The sequence below is a fragment of the Diceros bicornis genome, chromosome 11, assembly GCF_020826845.1.
Source record: "Diceros bicornis minor isolate mBicDic1 chromosome 11, mDicBic1.mat.cur, whole genome shotgun sequence".
Taxonomy (NCBI): domain Eukaryota; kingdom Metazoa; phylum Chordata; class Mammalia; order Perissodactyla; family Rhinocerotidae; genus Diceros; species Diceros bicornis.
In genome coordinates, this window is record NC_080750.1 from 74894811 (window position 1) to 74915065 (window position 20255).

A 20255-nucleotide genomic window follows, 5' to 3' on the forward strand; every position below is an offset into this window, starting at 1 on the left:
GCGTGTGCCTTTGGAGAGGCTGGCAGAGAGGCACAAAGTGGAACACCAGCTAAGTGCACACACCTGAGAGGCGGAGTTCCAGGTGGAGACTCAAAATGTACCAAGAAACTGTGTGAAGTGAAGGAAGCTACTCAACCTCTCTGAGCCTCAGTGTCCCCCCCCTGTAAAATGGGGATCACAGGCCTACTTCACAGAGCTGTTGGGGAAGATACATAAAAGTGTCTGTTAGAATCAGTGTCACATTATTAACAAAGTCGTCTCTGACTTCAGAAAATCGATGAAAAGAATAATGTTGATGACCAAAGATGAGATGCCCAGCTTCGTAAGCAGCCCCAGCAGCATGAGAATGAGAGGAGCTCCGACTAAGCAGGGTTCTTCACAGCTCCACTGGAGAGGATAAACATGGGCTACACCAGGATAAGGGGCTGTTGTACAGTGACTTGTGTAGTGAGAGTGGGTCCCTAAAGACACTGTGAAATAGAGTTACACACAGTGGCTCCTAGGAAACAACTACAAAGCAATCAACACAGCGGATAGGCGTGGGAATGGGGCAAGCAGAGGAGGGTCAGAGCGACAAAATCTGATGGAAGACACTGAACCACGATGAGTTCCCAGCTCTGTCAACAGCTGCTGTGGTTGCGCCAGGAGATCAAACGCCTGAGACTGCTATTGTGGGGACTGCTGGGAGCACAGTGGTCACTGCGGCCATACCCCAACAGCAGTGCATCAGAGCACACACACCCTGAGACTTTCCTCTCCATTAATCCTTGTTTTAAGATGATGAATATTCTCATGTTACAATGTCTCCTTCCAACACTTGTGGACCAGTGTCATCAGAACCCCCTGAAGAGGGCACAGGCCAGAGTAGGATGGAACACTGGGGGCTGGGGGAGCGGCGCTGCACCTGACTACACGGACTATCACCTGGGCCTATTGAACACGAGAGAAGAACCCGAGGATGTGGTCTAACAAGACTTCCCTATCTTACCACATTCAGAGACACTACACACTCTCATTCTTTCTTTACAAAACTGTTAAAGAATTCATGTGTCATTAATTCATAAAGAGGCAAATTCTTGACAAAGTGACAGGGTCCAGTTTCCATGACCAGGTTTTTCAGTTGTTTTGATAATATCCCACATTCAGGAATCAGAAATGTAACCTATTGGGATGTGTAATATAAACAGGGAGTTTTTTTCATGTAGATCAACGCCCAGATTTTTAGGGACGACATAAATCATGAAAGCTGCTAACCATTCCTCCACAGGTTTCAATAAGACATTTAAGTTAATTTACCAATCTCAGGAAAAGAGAATTTGGCAATTCAAGTTTTTTGTTTCTGCATTCAAACATACAGTACAGCTAAGAGAATGAGCAGAAAAAAATTAACAGGAAGGTCTTGCTTGCATTTTATCTTTTGCAAATAAGCAAGATATTTTATGCTCTGTTCCTTTCACAACTCTAATCAATTTTTAAAGAATATGGTACCTCTGACTATCCCTAGGCATGTTTATGTGGGAACCTTGCCAGAATCCAAAGCAGAGATGTTAAAGGTGACGGGTTTCAAATGCTGCCCAAGTGCTGTCTACCTTGAACATCCCTCTCCCAAAGCTGGATGACTAGTCTCTTCCTGAGTGATCAGAGTCGCCATTCGTGTCCCTGAGAGACTGGCCACTCAGGCCTGAGCTGAGATTAGGTGATCAATCTAAAGGGCAAAATGATTAAGCTATTCTCGTCTTAAGGTTGCTGCTTTGGAGGCCACTGCCCTGGAATGCGTTGGTGAAAATGGCCTACTAGATACTTGCCTGGGAATTGGGTTGTTCTCCTCTGCTCTTAGCGGATCCTGGGGAAACCAGTGATTAACCTCACAGATGCCTTAACTTCCACACCTGTGAAAAAGGCAAGAAAGAGCCAGTGTTACCACCCAGCAAAGCTCTTAAGTTGTACTTGCAAGACCAGCCACAAGGGGGAATCTCTCTCAAAAGCTGATGAAAGGATGGCACTTTGGCTGGAGAAGGCAGAGGGCAGCAGGCAAAGTGGAAAGTTTCTGGGATGTCAAACCAGTTCCCATAAGCATTTTAGAGAAGCACCTGGCCCTGGACTTGGTAGGGGGCTGTGGAAAGACCCACAGGCACGCAGGTGGGAGGAGGAATCAAACAACGGAGGAAGGCGGTGTGGAAGAGGCACGAGTCCGACTTCTATTTTGGACAAAACCAGTTGCACGCTGCAGGCCCTTGGCTGCCCATGCAGCCGCCACATCCTCCTAACTCCCTGGTCCCGCTAGTCCCGTCGCATCCCTCTGGGATTCAGTCCACGTGCAGCGGGTGCAGGACCAGAGTCCTGAGTCAAGGGCGGTGTGTCCCTCGGCCAAGCGCACACAGCCCTGTTCCTCCCCCCAGGGTTAGGCACCGCCCCATGCTCACAGCCTCCTGGGATTTGTAGTCCTGCGGTCCTGCAAGCTCCCAGCTGGGAGCGTTTAAGAGACAAAAGCTCCCAGCATACACAGCTAGGGGCCCCAACTCCTACCTTGTCCCCCCGCCCCTGGTCCCCATCCCTCTGCTTCTCCACCCCACTCTCTATTCCGCCTCTTCTCTATACCATGACCACTCTCTATGCCCTGCCCACCCCCCAGAGTATGCGCAGTGTGGTTGGGCTACATCCCTTGAGGCCAGCACTCAGGTAGGGGTGGGGCTCACCAGCCTGGCTATTGCTGAGGATGCTTGCAGCCCTCCTGGAAACTTCCTGGCCAGTATTTGAAGGGTAAATTCTATATCTAAAATGGAAATATTGGGTGCCTGGGATTCTGGAATTTGCCTTTACAAGGCCACCTGTCCTATCATCCCCTCCATCCCTCCAGGTTGCCATGATCCTCCCTCTGGTTCCCGTGGTCAAGGTCGCTGCAGAGATCTTTCCCTTGGACCTCGCCCACCTGAAGGGCCCATACCCATCATAAAAACTCAAAGCCATGCCACTTGCCAAATTGAGGCAAAAATGGAAAGACCCAGGGGGACACGCAAGGATGAGGGCATTAATAGATCCATCTGATGATGTCATGAGTGAACGTGTTCCACTTTAAAACAAAACATTGCTGTTATTCTGAGATATTGAGTTAGGATCTTTGTGCAAATATGAAGGATTTAAAATGTTTATTGATGTATAACATGAGTACAGAAATATATGCAGAAATCATCCATGTAAACCTCAAAGAATTATTACAAAGCGAGCACACTTGTGTGACCAAGAACTAGCACCAGCTTCATTCCAGCGCCAACAATCCATTTCTCCCTCCTTCCTCCCAAAAGGTAAGCGATATCTTACCAGCAAACACTGTATATCGAGTTTGTCTTCTTATACGAGTTTTTTATTACAGAACAATTTAAACAATATACAAAATAAACAAAATAGCATAGTAGGCCCGTCACCCAGCTTCAACAACTACTAACTGTCAGCCAATTTTGTTTCATCCACATTCCATCTCATTCCCACCTCACTTTATTATTCTTTTAGTCCTTTGTGTGTGGGGGGTGTAAGATGTACGCACACTGAAAGACACAACTCTCAACTGTACAGTTTTGGCAAATAAACATGCCCATATAACCTTCACCCCTTTAAGAATAGAATAGTTCCATCACCCCCAGAAAACTCCTTCCTGTTCCTTCCCAGGCAATTTTTTCTTTCCCCCGAGGCAACCACTGCTCTGGTTTTTTCATCATAGGTTCATCTTGGCTGAAATCATCCCAAGTGTTTTGTTTTCTGTCCAGCTTGCCTCCCTCAACACGAGGTTGATGAGACTCACCCAGCATGTGTGTGTCAGCGTTTGCTCCTTGGCATGGCTGAGGGCGTTCTGCTCTGTGGTTGCCCTACAGTGCGCTCGTCTTGCAGGTCATCTCCTGTGAACATTCTTGTACAAACGCTTTTTTTTGCTTCTTAATTCCTTTATTAGCATTTAAGTGACACACCTTTGCATTTTTTAGTGGTTGGTCCAGATTACAATATGCATCTTTAACATATCACTGCCTACCTAGACTTAATAGTGCACCAGTTTAATCAATGTAAAATATGGAAGCCTTGCTACAGAACAGTTCCATTTACCTATGTCTGTCCATTATGTTATTGTTGTCATAAATTTTACATCTACCCATGTTGTAAATCCCACAATACAATGTTATAATTTTTGCTTTAAATAGTCATAGGTCTTTTAAAGAAATTAAGAGAAAAAATTTAAGTATTTGGAGGGAGATGCTTTGAGGCTCTGCAAATGTACTGTTTCTTCTTTAAGTTTCACCCACAGTTTTTGCATTCTTCAGTCAGTCTTGCTCACAGTAATTATTACTGTGGTGTTCTAGTGGCAATTTTCTATTTCATGCTATCCAGCCACGTTTTTATTTGGAATTCTGTGAGGAAGATTCCCCCCCTACTTCTCCCTTCCTTCTTCCTCTCTTTCTCTCTTTCTCTCATTCTTTTTTTTTTTCTCTTTCTTTCTTCCTTTCTTATTTAATCTATTTCATATCAGTATAGACTCATGGATATTTATTTTGTTCTCTGGGTAATAATCCAATGCTACCATTATTTATTTTGTTGCTCACAATTTTCCAGCTTGAGCCATTGGGAAGTCTTTCAGATTGATTCCTTTTGACACATCTCATCATTTTCTGTGTTTTTTTTAAAGCACTTTCCTACTTTCTGGCATTACAAGGTGTTCCAGGTTCATCTTGTATTTTCCATCTCCAGCCCTAGAATTAGCCACTTCTCCAAGAAAACCTGCTTCTTTTTATTGGAGAATGATATAAATGCAGATCTGGGAGCTAGGTGTGCTCATTGATACTAGAGTGTAACTGCTTCTAGACCCACTCAGCAGAGCTTGGAAATGTATGTATGAATATAAACTCAGGTATACACATCTATCTGTTGATCTATCCATCTATCTATCAATCTAACTATCTATCTGGATAGAGATATTAAAAGAGACATGGATTTATACTGATACTTCCAACTCCAATCCAGCACCACAGATTTTATTCTAGCATTCTCCTTTTGTTTATATGTAACTTCTTTTACCAACAGTGAGAAACTTAACTCCAGTTATCTACAATATATTTACTAATGTGTCAACTAGTTTCAGAATTGCTAATCCATACCCTTATGAGAAACACATTTATCACCTAGTGTACAGTGTTTTTGTCCAGTACTTTAGATTTACAGTATCCCGTCAAAGCACTGTCTTCCAAAGTTACTTAGGTCAGGACCTTTCACCCCCACCCCTTCTGTGTGGTTATGTCAGGTGCTTGTAATACAGTGAGATTCATTTGTTGCTGCATTCCATCTGAGTTCCCCAGCATCCTGATTGATTTTTAAAATTTGCAGAGTAAAATTCACTCTTTGCGGTGTACAGTTCTACGGGTTTTGACAACTTTATGGTCGTGTATCCATCTCTACAGTACCATACAGAGCTGTTTTTTTCACCCCCAAAATTCTCTCATACTGTCTCTTTGTAGTCAACCGCTTCCCCCACTCCATCCCTTGGCAACCACTGATCACTTTCCATCTCTGTAATTCTGCCTTTTCTAGAAAGTCATGTAAATGGAATCATATACCATATAGCCTTTTGCATCTGGCTTCCTTCACTTAGAGAAATGCCTCCAAGATTCATCCATGTTGTTGTGTGAATCAAGAGTTTATCCTTTTTATTGCCAAGTACTATTCTAATGTCCCGATGCACCACAGCTTCTTTCTCGACTCACCTGATGAAGGACACTTAGTTTATTTCCAGCTTTTGGCAATTATGAATAAAATGGCTATAAAGATTCACACAAAGGTTTTTGTTTAAACATTAGTTTTTAATTTGTTTCAGTAAATACCTAGGAGGGGGATATCTGAGTCATATAATAAATGTATGTTTAACTTTATAAGAACCTGCTAAACTGTTTTCCAAATGCAACTATCATGTTGCATTCCTAGTTCTAGTTGCTCCTAGTCCGCACCAGCACTTGGTATTTGCAATTTGATTTTTTATTCTAGCTATCTAATATGTGTGCGGTCTCTTATTGTGGCTTCTGCTTCCTTTATGAAAGTGAGTTCTGCTAAATATAGAATCCTGTGTTGACTTTTGGGTTTTCATTTTGCACTTGAAGGATGTCATTTTGTTATTGATTTGTCTCTTTTGTGTTTGATAATGTATCATCCATCATTCACATTATTTCTCCCTGTATGTAATGTCTTCCCATGTATATATGTAGTTCCTTGACTGCTTTCAAGATTTTCCTTTATCTTTGGATTTTAGCAGCTTGACTATCACGTGCCTAGGTATGGTTTTAATTTGTGCTTTATTTTGTGGGTTTCCTGACTTTCTTGGATCTAAAATTTTAGATTTTCCACCAAATTTTGAAAGTTATGCTATTACTTATTGATTTACCTTTCTGCCTCATTTAATTTTTCTGTCTCTCCCCTCTGCTGGAGACTAAATCATCTCACAGGTTGTAAGGCTCTCTTCATTTTTCTTCAAAATTTTTACATTCTTTTCTTCAGGCTAGATAATTTCTATTGCTCTATCTTCATGTTTCTTCTACTGTTTCTCATCTACCGGTAAACTCAAAAGTATTTTTTTATTTCATCTTCTTATTTGGTACTTTTTTGTAATTTCCATTTCTCTGCTGAGTTTCAACATCTGTTCATTCATTATGAGAATATTTTTCTTTACCACCATGATCATCTTTATAATAGTTACTCTCTTATCCTTGTTTGCTAATTGCAACACCTTGAGGATAGCTTCTACTGCCTGCTTTTGCTCATATATGGATTACATTTTCCTATTTCTTCAAATCTCATGATTTTTCAAAATTGTGTACTGGAAACCATGAATGATAGTTATAGAGACTCTGGATTCTATTGTATTCCTTTGAAGAGTGTTGTTGTTTTTCTAGCAGAGAGTTAACTTGGCTGGACTGAAACTCCAATCCTGTCTCCTTTACAGTGAGCATAGCTGAAATCCTCATTCAGGTCTTTCATCTTCCAACTGTTGTTTACACAAGGCCCTCTGGGGCCTACCGTGCATGTGTGTTGTTCAAAGATCTGCCAATTTGGTGTGTGTTGGGGGGAGACATTCATACATATTTTGAGATTTTCCTCTTTGTGTGTCCCTCCCTTCCAGAATTTCTCCCCTAACTTTCCAGCTACTCTGCCAGCCCCAAAATATGTCCTGTAGCATTACAAGTAAGACTGTAGTTTTTCCCCTGTCTGGGCCATGTACAGATTTTGGAATGCTTTGAGGCAAAAGACTCAAGCTTGCAAATATCTCCTGGTGCAATTCCCATCACTTAAGGGAAGACGCTGTCTCAGTTCTGCTTGCTTTGGAAGAGATTTATACATACACACACATACACATTTATTATATGTATATTACATATAGATAAATGATTCTCTATAAATATATATAATATTTTATGCAGATTTTATCATTGTTATCTGTGAGAGTGTTAGTTCAACAAGCTACTCCACCATTACTGGAAGCCAGACCTTGTCTTTTTTGGATTTTATATAAATTGAATTATAAAATATATTGCCTTTTGAATATAATTTCTTTTATGCCGCATTATGATTGTGATAGTTATCTATGCTATTGCATGTAGCTAGTGTTTGTTTATTTGTTGGAAATAATTAATTTTTTTAAATGGTCATAAAATATGCATAACATAAAATTGACCATTTTAACCATTTTTAAGTGTACAGTTCAGTGACATTCAGTACATTCACATTATTGTGTAGCTATAACCTCCAACCATCCACAGAACTATTTTTACCTTGCAGTGAAACTCTGTGCACATTAAGCAACAACTCCCTGTTGTCTCTCCCTCTTGCCCCTGGGAACCACCATTTTCCTTTCTATTCCTATGAATTTGACTACTCTAAGTACCTTATATGAGTAGAATCATACACTATTTTACTTTTGTGGCTGGCTTTATTTCACTTAGCATAAAGTCTTTAAGGTTGATCCATGCCATAGCATGTGTCAGAATTCCTTCCTTTTTAAGGGTGAATGGTATTCCACTGTGTGTATCCAGCACATTTTTTTTGTCAATTCATCCGTTGATGGACACTTGGCTTGCTTCCAGCTTCTGGCTATTTTGAATAACACTGTTAATGACAGGGGTGTATGTATATGTCTTTTTACCTCTGCATTCAGTTCTTTAGGGTGTATACCCATAAATGGTGTTCTGAGATTCATTTTCTCCCATGTGGGAGGGTTCCCCAGACCTCCAACAAGCAATTCTTGGAATGTCAGCTGGTCGTCAGATAATTCAACTCAATTTGATGCTGTCAACACAGAGATACATCCGATTCCACAGGTTGAGGGCTCAGTCCTATAAGACTGCACACCCACCCAACCTCACTTCAACTTCATATGCTAGTTAGAAGCCCAGGTTGTTTCCTGTACTTCTGACTGACTGGCTGTAAACCAGAGCTTCCCACAACCTCCTCCTTGGGTTTGATTAATTTGCTAGAGTGGCTCACAAAACTCAGAGAAACATTTACTAGATCACCAGTTTATTATACAAGGATATAACTCAAGAACAGCCTGATGGAAGTGGCGCATAGGGAAAGGTATGTGAGAAAGAGCACAGAGCTTTTATGCCATCTCCAGGTGCACCACTCTCCAGTCACTCCTTGTCATTGGCAACCTGGAAGCTCTCTGAACCTCCTTCTATTGGGATTTTTACTGAGGCTCCCTCATGTAGGCATGATCAATTATTAACTCAGTTTCCAGCCCCTCTCCCCTGTCTGGAGGATAAGGAGTAGGGCTAAATATTCCAAGCTTCTAATCAGGGCTTGGTCTGTCTGGTGACCAGCCCCCATCCAGGAGCCATCCAGGAGCCCACCCAGAGTTGCCTCAATAGAACAAAAGATTCTCCTAGTGTTCTTATCACTTAGGAAATTACAAGGGTTTTAGGAGCTCTGTGTCAGGGATGGAGTCAAAGACAAATATTAGAACAAGAGATGCTCCTAGTGCTCTTATCATTTAGGAAATTACAAGGGTTTTAGGAGCTCTGTGTCAGGAACTAGAGGCAGAGACCAATAAATATATTTTCTATTATTTCAGAACCCATAAGTGGAAATGCTAGATGATATGGTAATTCTATTTTTAATTTTTGAAGGAACTACCATACTGTTTTCCACAGTTTTATATTCTCACCATCAGAGCACAAGGGTTCCAATTTCTCAACATTCTTGCCAACATGTTATTTTCTGATTTTGTGATAGTAACTATCCTAATGGGTATGAAGATGTATCTCATTGTGGTTTTATTTTGCATTTTCCTGATTCTTAGTGATGTTGAGCATCTTTTCATGTGTGTACTGGCCATTTTTTATCTTGTTTGGAGAAATGTCTATTCGAGTCCTTTGTGCATGTTTAAATTGGGTGTTTTTTTAATTGTTGAGTTGTGAGAGTTCTTTATATATTCTAGATATTAAGCCCTTATCCGATATGTGATTTGCAAATATTCTCAACCATTCTGTGGGTGGCCTTTTTACTTTGTTGATAGTATCTTGTGATACAGAAAACTTTTGCATTTTGATGAAGTCCAATTTGTTATTTTTTTGTTGCTTATGTCTTTAGTGTCATATTAAAGAAATCATTGTTGGCAATGGCATTTGGACTCAATGACACACAGCTTTTACCCTGTGTTTTCTTCTAAGGATTTTATAGCTTCAACTCTAACATTTACATCTTTGATCTATTTTGACTTAATTTTTGTATATGGTGTAAGGTAAGCATCCAACCTCATTCTTTTGCATGTGGGTATCCAGTTTTCCCAGCACCATTTGTTGAAAAACTTATCCTTTCTCCAATGAATGGTCTTTGCACCCTTGTCAAAAATCATTTGACTGTATAAGCAAAGGTTTATTTCTGGGCTCTCTATACTATTTCATTAGTATATTGTGTGTATTTATGCCAGTACCACACTGTTTTGATTACTTTGTAGTAAGTTTTGAAATCAGGAAGTATGAGTTCTCTAACTTTGTTCTTCTTCTTCTAGATTGTTTTGGCTATTCAGGGTCCCTTGAGGGTCCATATGCATTTTAGGACATATTTTTATATTTTTGCAAAAAACATCATTGGAACTTTTACCTCTTTGAATAAGTTGAGTCTTAAGTATTTTATTCTTTTTGATGATATTGTAAATAAAAATGTAATGTCTCTAGATTTCTTTTTCAGATTACTTATTATTAATGTATAGAAGAACAACTAATTTTTGCATGTTGATTTTGTGTCCCACTACTCTGCAGAATTTATTAGTTCTAAAAATTTTTTTCTGGAATTTTTAGGGGTTTCAACATATAAGATAATATTTGTAAACAAATATAATATTACTTCTTCCTTTCCAATTTGGATGCTATTTCTTTCTTTTTCTTGCCTAATTGCTTTGTCTAGAACTTCTAATACCATGTTGAATAGAAGTGGTGAATGTGGGCCTTCTTGCCGTGTTCCTGATCTTCGAGGAAAAGTTTTCAGTCTTTCACCCATGAATATGGTGTTCTGTGTGAATTTCTATATACGGCTTTTATTATGTTGAAGTAGCTTCCTTATATCTGAGGGTTTTTAACATGAAAGCATGTTCAGTTTTGTCAAATGCTTTTTCTGCATCCATTAAGATGATCTTTTTATTTTTTCCTTCATTTTGTTAATGTAGTTTATTACATTGATTTATTTTCATATATTGAAACATCCTTGCATTCCAGGAATAAATCCCACCTAAAAATGATGTATAATCCTTTTAATATGCTGCTGAATTTGGTTTGTTACTATTTTATTGAGGATTTTTGTATCAATATTCATCAAAGATATTATACTTTTCTACAATAGAAATTGTACTTTTCTCTTCTATTGTATTCTATTATAGTTTTCTATTTCTGTAGTTTCAAACACCTGTCATTTTATTTTCTCTTAGTGTCTTTGGCTCTGATATCAGCATACTGCTAACCCCACAGGAGGACTTTAGAAATAGTCTCTCCTCTTCAACTTTTTGAAAGAGTTTGAAAAGAATTGGTGTTATTTAATTTAAAAAAAAGGCTTTGTGCCCAGGAATAAATTCAGCATAAAATAAATACAAATATTTTTTAAAAATGTGAAAAAGTTGTTTTCCTAAAAGAAATTAAAAATGAAGCAAGTACATTACTTACCACTTTACTACTTAAAATTTTTTTAACCTAATAATAGGCATGAAAAAATTGTTAGAATTAAAATGACTCAAGTGTTCATTTTCTTCATTACAAATTTTCTGACAGAAGTATATGATACCATCATGTATGACATCTTTTATCAAAAAATGGTCATTTTTTGTAGTATTTGAGAACATTACGAATTTTCCCAGTAGCCTCTGACAATACTCTGATATGCAAAGTTATCTTTTCAACATATATGTCTTATCATCATCCTTACCAAATTAACAAACTCTGTCAGGTGCTAATTAATTAACTACTTTTCCTATGATTCAGGTTCTCCGCCATTGATTTCCCTAACCATCAGGAAATTCTACAACTTCTGCAAGATTAACAATTTTACCTTACACTGTATTTCTCTCATGTGGTCTAAAACATCCAAAAATCATTGATAAACTGACCCTGCCCAAACTAAAGCATGGTGAATTATAAAAGATGGTCTCTGTTAAGTGGGGAAGGATTTCAGGTTGAACTTAATTTTACAAGTGGTCAGTTTATTACAGTGTATTGTTCTGTTATGTATTTCACTTCTTTTTTTAAAAAAGTGATAGTTGAGGGCACTTAGATAATAAAAAGTTGAGAAAATAAGGAACTGATATACTTTGTAAGCTTCAAATGTTTTCAAGCATAAAATACAATAAGAACTAAAGCCAAGAAATGGCAGAGGAAATAGAGATAAGAGGATGAAATTGCAAAACCGAATCTATACTAATATCTCAATGGCTAGCGTTGTGGTGCCAAGAAGGTGGTGAAGTCAAAGAATTCGTAAAGATGATAATAAATAGACTGCAAAGAAAAAAGACTGAAATTTTTATAGAGAGAATTTTTACAGCGATATTACAGATCGAGAAGAGGGAAGAGAAGTTGGAGTGAGAGACTATCTGCTTGTTAAATTACTCCCACTGTAGAGAACAAAAATCCAATTTGCTGAAATATTTGTTTCCCTCTATGACCCTATCTTTATCTGCAAAATGTCAGCTCTGAATCAATGTCACAATCCAGCTTTTCCATCCCTGGGGAACAGAGCTCATCTGAAACCTCATCTGCCCAGCCTGTGAAATAAGGCCGGCCATCCATTCTCACAGAGGAGCCAACTGGAGGTAGGATTTTTGGTTCTGAATTCAGCTAAACATCTTCAAAGAATTGTATCTGGCCTTCCTCATCCAAAGCTATCAGTGAAGGGCTGGCTGGCTTTCAGAGAAGACCAATTCACAGTCAGCTGTGACATTTTCTGTTGAGCTTTCTAGAGAAGGCTGTGGGGCTTGTCAGTAAGAGTTGATTTCTGTACGGGTTATATTTTTTTATTTTATTCAGAGATTTATAAAGAAATTTATATGGTAAGTATTACTTATTATCAAGAAAAAATGTTGTCTATTCTTTGGTCATTTAAGCAAAATCCTCCTCTCAGGGCCCACCCATGGACAAAGACCAGATTTAATCTCCAAGCGTCTGCCAGGCACACTGTGGTCAGTGGGAAGGACTCAAGTTGGGAGCCTGTTCTCTTGTGTCCTGTGCTGGTACTTAATCTTCCATCTCTTCAGTGTACTACTAGACAGAGGCTCAAAGGACTTGACATTGGAGAAATGTACTTTTCATTGTCTTTAGACTTTTACACTTTTCAAAAAGACTCTCAGCATTTCCAGTAATTGTGCAGCAGTTTACCCAATACTAAGCTTCTCACTATTAAAAATTAAAATAAATAAACTTTGAAAAGGAAAAAAGTGATCTTTGCAATTTTGTACAGAATCTATATAATGGGTGCATCCTTATAAATGGAGGAAAGGTAACAAATTTAACTCTTTTGGTTAGTTAACACAGTATTATATTTTATATATTACCAATTTTGAGATTATTTGTATTTAAAAATACTGCTTCAAACCCCTAAATCATTGTAAGTGGTAGAGTCTGCCATCTGCCTTGGCTGAACAATTATATACAGTGTCAGCCAAAATTCTTCCATTCCTGTATAATCTTATATATGGGTGGTAATGGTGGGTTATTATAGATTGTTTAAACACGTGCGTATCACAAAATACAAGTGGCCATTAAAAATTAAAATATTCACCAAATACAAGGTTATCTGATTCCTAGAAAAAGAAAACAATACTGTAACATTAAGGCTAAAACTGTCAAAAAGGAAGCCAAGATAGACTCAAGTCAAGCTTTTGCTGAAAAGTTATTTGGCTCATCTTTGAAACTTTATCTTGTTTATTATGTAAGCAAGATACTTTCAGAGACTGGAATATGGAAAGTGCTTATTGGTAAGTTAACATTGTGATCATTTATTTTGTAAATGTTAATACGAGAGAAGTAATTCACTTTTGGGCCGGCCCCGTGGCTTAGCAGTTAAGTGCACGCGCTCTGCTGCTGGTGGCCAGGGTTCGGATCCCGGGAGCGCACTGACGCACCGCTTCTCTGGCCATGCTGAGGCTGTGTCCCACATACAGCAACCAGAAGGATGTGCAGCTATGACATACAAATATCTACTGGGGCTTTGAGGGGAAAAAATAAATAAATAAAATCTTAAAAAAAAAAAAGAAGTAATTCACTTCCTACTATATTAGGATTTTCAAGTTCTGCTAAATCTAAGGCCACATTACTGGCAAGTTGGGATACCTCTAGACATCTGAAAAATATGAGTCCTACAGAGAAACATATAAATTCTCTCTTCATCTTGTTCTAAATTCTAAAACATTCTAAGGTTTTGGAACAAACCAATGACATTCCAAATTTACAGTAAGGCTGCATGTGCCGTACATGATCCTATAAGAAGAGAAATCCGAATTTTAAATAGAGGAGATTGTGTACAAAAATAAAGTACATTTTCACGTCTGAAAGGGTATTTCAAGAAAGAAGGGATTCTCAGAACATGTGGTAAATGGTAAATAACTTACCAGGGGCTCTCTAAAGGAAAACATATTGTGGAAAAAAGATCTTAAATGCAGAGAGCTAAAAGATCTTAAATGCTGGAATCCTTATGATGAAACAGACGTTGAACTACTTTTTCTTAAAGTTTAAAATGCATCTTATCTTCCAAACAAATACCACCTCTCTGCCTTGTCGCTTACCTGGGCATGGTGACGTGTTTGAATCATTTTTCTAATTCATTGGCTCTTAAACTTGATGGGCAGCAGAAGCACCTGGAGGCCTTGTTGAAACCCAGATTGCCAGGCCCCACCCCAGAGTTTCCAGTTCAGCAGGTGTGCAGCAGCACCTGAGAATTTGCATTTCTACCCGGTTCCCAGGTTATGCTGATGCTGCTGGTCCAGGGACCCCACTTTGAGAACCACAGCCTAACTTACACCCTATATATGGTTACCAAATCCATTATTTCATCATTTGTCTGCTACTTTTCTTTTATCACATCAGCACCTTAGCTCCGAATCTCCTCATCTAGCATTGGCAATACTTGGAGAGTTTAACAACTGGTCCTCCTTTCTGGCTCAATTCTCCCTCTTCCTCTTGATACTACATTCTCTTGCTAGGTAATTCTTCCTTAAACATCAGTTCATCATAGATCTTCCTTGCTCAAAATCTCATGGCTCTTATGCTGAGCACAAGACATTTTAAATTCTCTACTTGGCTCATAAGGTCTGGAATAGCCTGTAGAATGTGGACAACCTATTCCCTACCCTGCCTACTATAAAGGAGTATGTGAGGATTACATAAGATATGCACAATGATGGTTGTTATGCACAGTGTGACATTCTATAAAGTCACTGTGAACACTGAGTCAGTGAATATGACCCACTGCTCCTACGAGAAATGCAGGGTTAGGTTGCTGCAAGCCTTAGTCACATTTTCTTCAACTGATCAATACGTAGCCTTATTCTCTGTGTGTTTCTCTTTAAAGTCACCTTATTTAAAATATATTGTTGATATATTAACATTGAACTCACACCAACAGCACTGTACCTTATGTCTGAAAGAAGCTTGTCGAACACACATACTTTCTCTGTAAAGGCATGTCACAATCTCTTGCCCTGAGGAACACCAGGCAGCATTGCAGCGCTACACATGGGGGACATATTGAACAGCAAAGTCACCAACACAAGGCACAAAAAGATGAGAAATGAGGCACTAAATAGACTGCAAGAAGGACACTTGTTTACAGCATGGGCTGAAACAAGAGGGCAGAGCGTCACCTTGTTCCCCTCAGCTGGGAACGTGCATGTCGAGTGACTCAAGTTTTTCACCACTTTGTGCATATCTGCAAATGGACATGAAAGCCCTGTGAGTGTTTATTTGGAGGCTGTCAGTACATTTTAGCTAGTGTGCAAGTGTGCAAACACGGAATCCACAAATAATGAGGATCAACTATACTATGAAAGCATCTTTTCAAAACCAGAGTATTGCTTATATATAAGAGCAATAATGATAACATAACAGCTAACATTTTAGTGCCTACTATGCGCCAGGAGCTCTTCTAAGCACTTTACATAAGTTAATGCATTTCAGTCTCACTGAAACCCTATGAGACAGGAGTTCTCAGTAGCCTCATTTTATAGATGAGAAAACTAAATCTCAGAGAGTAAATACTTTGCACAGGTTCCCCAGTTAAAAGTGGAATAACTGGGATTGGTGCCCAGACAAACTGGTCCAAAGCACACAGCCTCAACCACTGTGGTAGGAATGTGAGCGAATTTTCTAGCACGCCCCGAAAAGCCTCTTCTTCTCCAGTCAGTGTGGTCTCTCACATACATATTCAATCATCAAACATTTTCTGAGTGCCCCAAAGGTGTCAGGTACTGTGTTTAGATACTGGAGGGACAAATAGAATGTTGACACAAATAATCCATGACCAATCTATAAATCAAAATTGGGTTGAGTTTATGATGAGCCAACATTTGAGGGCCATATAGCCGGGGAGAGTCCTTTCACTAAGAAATGGAGCACTCCAAAGAAGTGGGGTGTACAGAGTGGTTATATACCATCAAAGAGCATGTTTCACATGTGATTGCAATGTTCCTTTCATAATAGCCGTGACATTGACCTTTCAGCACGTTGATTGATGGACACAGTAGGTATCAGGTCTGCTGTCTCCATGGATGTGGCTGTTGTCTCGAGTTGGGTGGTCACAGGATGAGCACAGCAATCAAATCCTAGCCTAGGGAGAAATGCTTATCCTTAAGGAAATGCCAATGTGGGAGAAGTTGCATTTATCACATCAGCACCTTAGGTCATTGTTTTTGTCTTTGGGACATGTTAATTGCTTAAAGCTGATATACAATGGATGAACAGAGGCTACAGGCCCCTTTTGGGGGGGAAAAAAAAACAAGGTCAAGCCTAATTAGTTTTACACCAAATGGCTTCCTCATATGCTCCAATATATCCTATTGCTTGCCATTTATTTATGAAGAAGAAGGATAGTCTCAGCTTTAAGGAGCTCACTGTCAATGAGACATGAAAAAAACAACAGTTAAGAAAAAGTAGATAAGTACAAGGTCCCCGAGTGGCGACATCAAAAGGGGTCTCTAAATGGAGACCTCCCAGGAAAAGTGTCCAAGAGGAAGGAACATTTGACATGAGTTTAGATTGAGAAATAGGAATTAAGTTGATCAAAAAAGAGGGTAGGAAGACAGAAGAAACACATATAAAAAGACAGATATAAAGGATGCTAAGGATTTCAGAGTATGGGGGTATTTTTAAGGCTGGAAAAAAGCAAACATGTAGGAAACAGTGGGTGATGAGGCTAAAGATGAGGACAGCAAGAGAAAGCCTGCGTGTCCAGCTCAGGAGTCTGAATGTTCTCTCGGATGCTCTGAGCAGTCATTGTAGCAGTCTAAGCAGATATCAGATTTAAGCAAATTTAGATTCTAGAAGGTAACTCTGGAGGTATTGTGGAGGAAAGATTAGAAGAAATTAAGACTGGAAGTAGAGGGACCTGTTGGGAGACTGGGCAGCGATCCAGATAAATAGGCCTTGGTTCAGGCCGGGGGTCTGCAGGTGGAGGAGGCAAGGAGGTGGGAAGCAGTGCTGGGCTCCTGGAGGAGGAAACTGAGCTGCCTCTCAGTCACAGGAAGACTGTGCCTGTCATGGCCTCCCCACCCCCATGCCCAAACGCCATGTTCCTTTCTACGTCTGTACCTTTCCCCTCTTCTTCCATTTGAAATCCTCATTCTTTCTTCCCTCCACCTGCCCAAAAGTGATCCATTTGAGGACTTGATCTAGTCTACCTCTCCTAAGGAGCTGTCCTTAATTACATTTTCTGAATAACATTCCCAATTTTTTTAGGTTCTGTAATACAACATACACTAAATACCTTGGCAGAACCTAATTACATCTTGCAAACAGTTTCATGTATGTGGAGGAGCTTGGAACCTTATAATTCTTTGTATTTTCTTCAATACCTACCACAAATATCTTGCACATATAGGTCAATGGATGTCCAGTAAAGTTCAATAAAGAAGAAGCACCTTTTATAAGCTAAGAACTTTTATGAGCTCAGTTATTCCTTTAGATCAGCTGCTGGAACCATTTGTCTTTCTCCACAGGTCAACAGTGTTGCCCAGCACAAATGAATTTTACACCTTCTCAAACTCAATAGAGCAAAGATGGAACTTCATTCCCCCTGCAAGCCCTACTGCCCCAGAGAAAAGCAAAAACAACGTGTGACATCTAATTCTTTCTTCACATTCTCATGTCAAATTGCAACTGTTTTCCAGATGCTAACTGGTTTTCATTCTTAAAACTGACAGAAAAGATTCTCATTATTTCTTTCTTTCCTTTTTTTTGGGGGGAGGAAGGTCAGCCTTGAGCTAACTTCTGATGTCAATCCTCCTCTTTTTGCTGAGCAATATTGGCCCTGGGCTAACATCTGTGCCCATCTTCTTCTACTGTATATGGGATTCCGCCACACCATGGCTTGACAAGAGGTGCATTGGTGCGCGCCTGGGATCTGAACCTGTGAACCCGGGGCTACCACAGCAGAGTGTGCGCAATTAACTGCTGTGCCACCGAGCCGACCCCTCTGTTTATTTCTAAAGCTGAAATGTCTAAATCGTTCTCCAGGCTAGTTGGAGTTTCCATAAAATGAAAATGTACATTCTAGAAAAATCCTTAACTTTCCAGAATAATCCTTAATATATTATGGTAAACACCTTGGCAAAATGTCACTGATTTTCAATGTCAGTGCCTCCACAAGGGTATCCTTGCATTGTGGTCCCTCCCAACCACCTCTCACTTTGCCCCTCCCCAGGCTCATGGGCTCAAAGTGTTTACTGAGCACTAAGAATGATCAGAGTCTGAGGGAGACTTCAAGGATTGTCTGTTTTCTGACCCCAACCATCTCTCTCCATCTCTCCTTTAACCTCTATTTTTCTTACTCTGGTTTCTACTTTAGTTCTTTACTTGTCTTGTGAATTTTTGTTTTGTGGCTTATAATTACCATGTAAATTCATATTACTTTTTGCCTTAGAGTTTAGAAAGAACTTACATTAAACAAGGTTTTTTTCCCAGCTCTTTGATGTGTCTAATACCTTCCAACGCAATTCAAGTGGCTTCTTGTTCTTATATCTCCATCATTATTCCTTCAGAATTATGTTCACCCCACACTTTTGATCTGACCAATGATGCTTTACTCTTTAAACTTTTCTATGCCAAGACTCCCATGAGGAATCCCTCAAGCACCATCAGCTAGGCAACCCCACATTCCTCACATCTGTTTCTGATACCAGCCCTGATATCTGTTCCCCAGCATTGAACCCACCATATATGGGGTTAAATCAAAAAGCACTCATTCCCCCTTCTCTGCTTCTCTAAGTTATATTCACATGTAGATATGGGTTGTTTTACCCTTTGTGTTCCTGAATTCCACAAGACAAATGGAGGTAATAAATTGTTGAAAGCCCAGGTGTCTACAAACTGAAACTCTGACTAATTACCAGTTCTTGTGGTTTGTTACAGGGAGACTGAGATCTCAAAATTATCAAGAAGCTGAAGCTCCCCAACTCCCGCTTCCTGGCGCCGAATCCACCATTCATCACAGGGACAGACAAACAGAGGACACCTGCAGCTCCCCTAACTCAGCTAAACGCAGGCTGATGGGAGGACGCCGAACTGCAAAGCCGCAGCTCCCCTCCCCCACCTAAAACCTTGTAAACTGTAATCGTTAATTGGCAGCAGTTGCCGTCCACACCCCAAGGCCAAATTTCTGGTGATGAGAGAAGATTGGTTGATGGAGCCCTAGATCTCCCGCTGTAGACAGAGATGACAGCGGCTTGGCGCCAGAAGACTGGGATCACTCCTCCAACAAATAATCAGTCACCAAGGATATATTATTTCCCACAGACTTTCCTTTAAAAGCCTCAACTCCTAATGCCTCAGGAGGACTGTGGATTTTGGGGCATGTGCCCACTACAGCCTCATTTTGCTGGCAAAATTAAACCACTTTTCTTTTCCTCGGTCCCTGGTCATTGCGTTCATTGATTCGGCTACGGTGACAGGGTCCTGGGTTTTTCTGGCTACATTTCCTTGATTTGTTCCTAAATAAAGATGTTTCTGAAACTAATAATAAATTGTACCAACTGGTCATTGTATAAAAATCACTATCACAGATATTTTAAAGAGAACAAATGGAAAAGAATATTAAATTCTTCAGATAACTTTGCAATCAAATGAGGCATTGAGGGGAGCAGGGGGCACTGATTAGACCAGGATCCTAAGAGAAGAATTTTAAGTCAATTTCAAATGAGGTTAAAACTGGAATGAGCAAGTATATTACCAGTTATCTGAAATCATAAGCATTTCTCTGACCTTTGAGAATTTATTTGCATATAAACTGTACCACATGTGGGGTAAGAGTGCTGATATTGTTTAATTTCTTTTTATTATTCAGCACTTGGTAATAGATGTGGCTATTCACAATTAATAAATATAATGTGGAGAGACTCAACTTTCAACTGCCTGATATTATCAATTCTTACATAAAGCTAGAGTTTTAAAGATCAAATTTCATTCTAGTTACCTCTCAACTAGTCCACTTATGTCAGAAAGATGTTGAGTTTTAGGAAAATACTTCAAAACACAAATTTTATATGT

General features: G+C 39.5%; 1 protein-coding gene across 2 annotated transcripts in view; it reads left to right on the top strand.

Moving 5' to 3' along the window:
- LOC131411579 (ral guanine nucleotide dissociation stimulator-like) overlaps nt 1–19412 on the top strand; it is a 34633-nt gene extending 15221 nt beyond the window's left edge. The window contains exon 8 of one of the 2 annotated variants that reach the window (XR_009221579.1): nt 19122–19412. The gene's annotated coding sequence lies outside the window, so the exon portion shown is untranslated. Of the gene's footprint in view, nt 1–3715; nt 4185–19121 lie in introns of those variants that run through there. The other variant, XR_009221581.1, reaches the window with a different exon arrangement.
- Nucleotides 19413–20255: the final 843 nt, after the last annotated feature.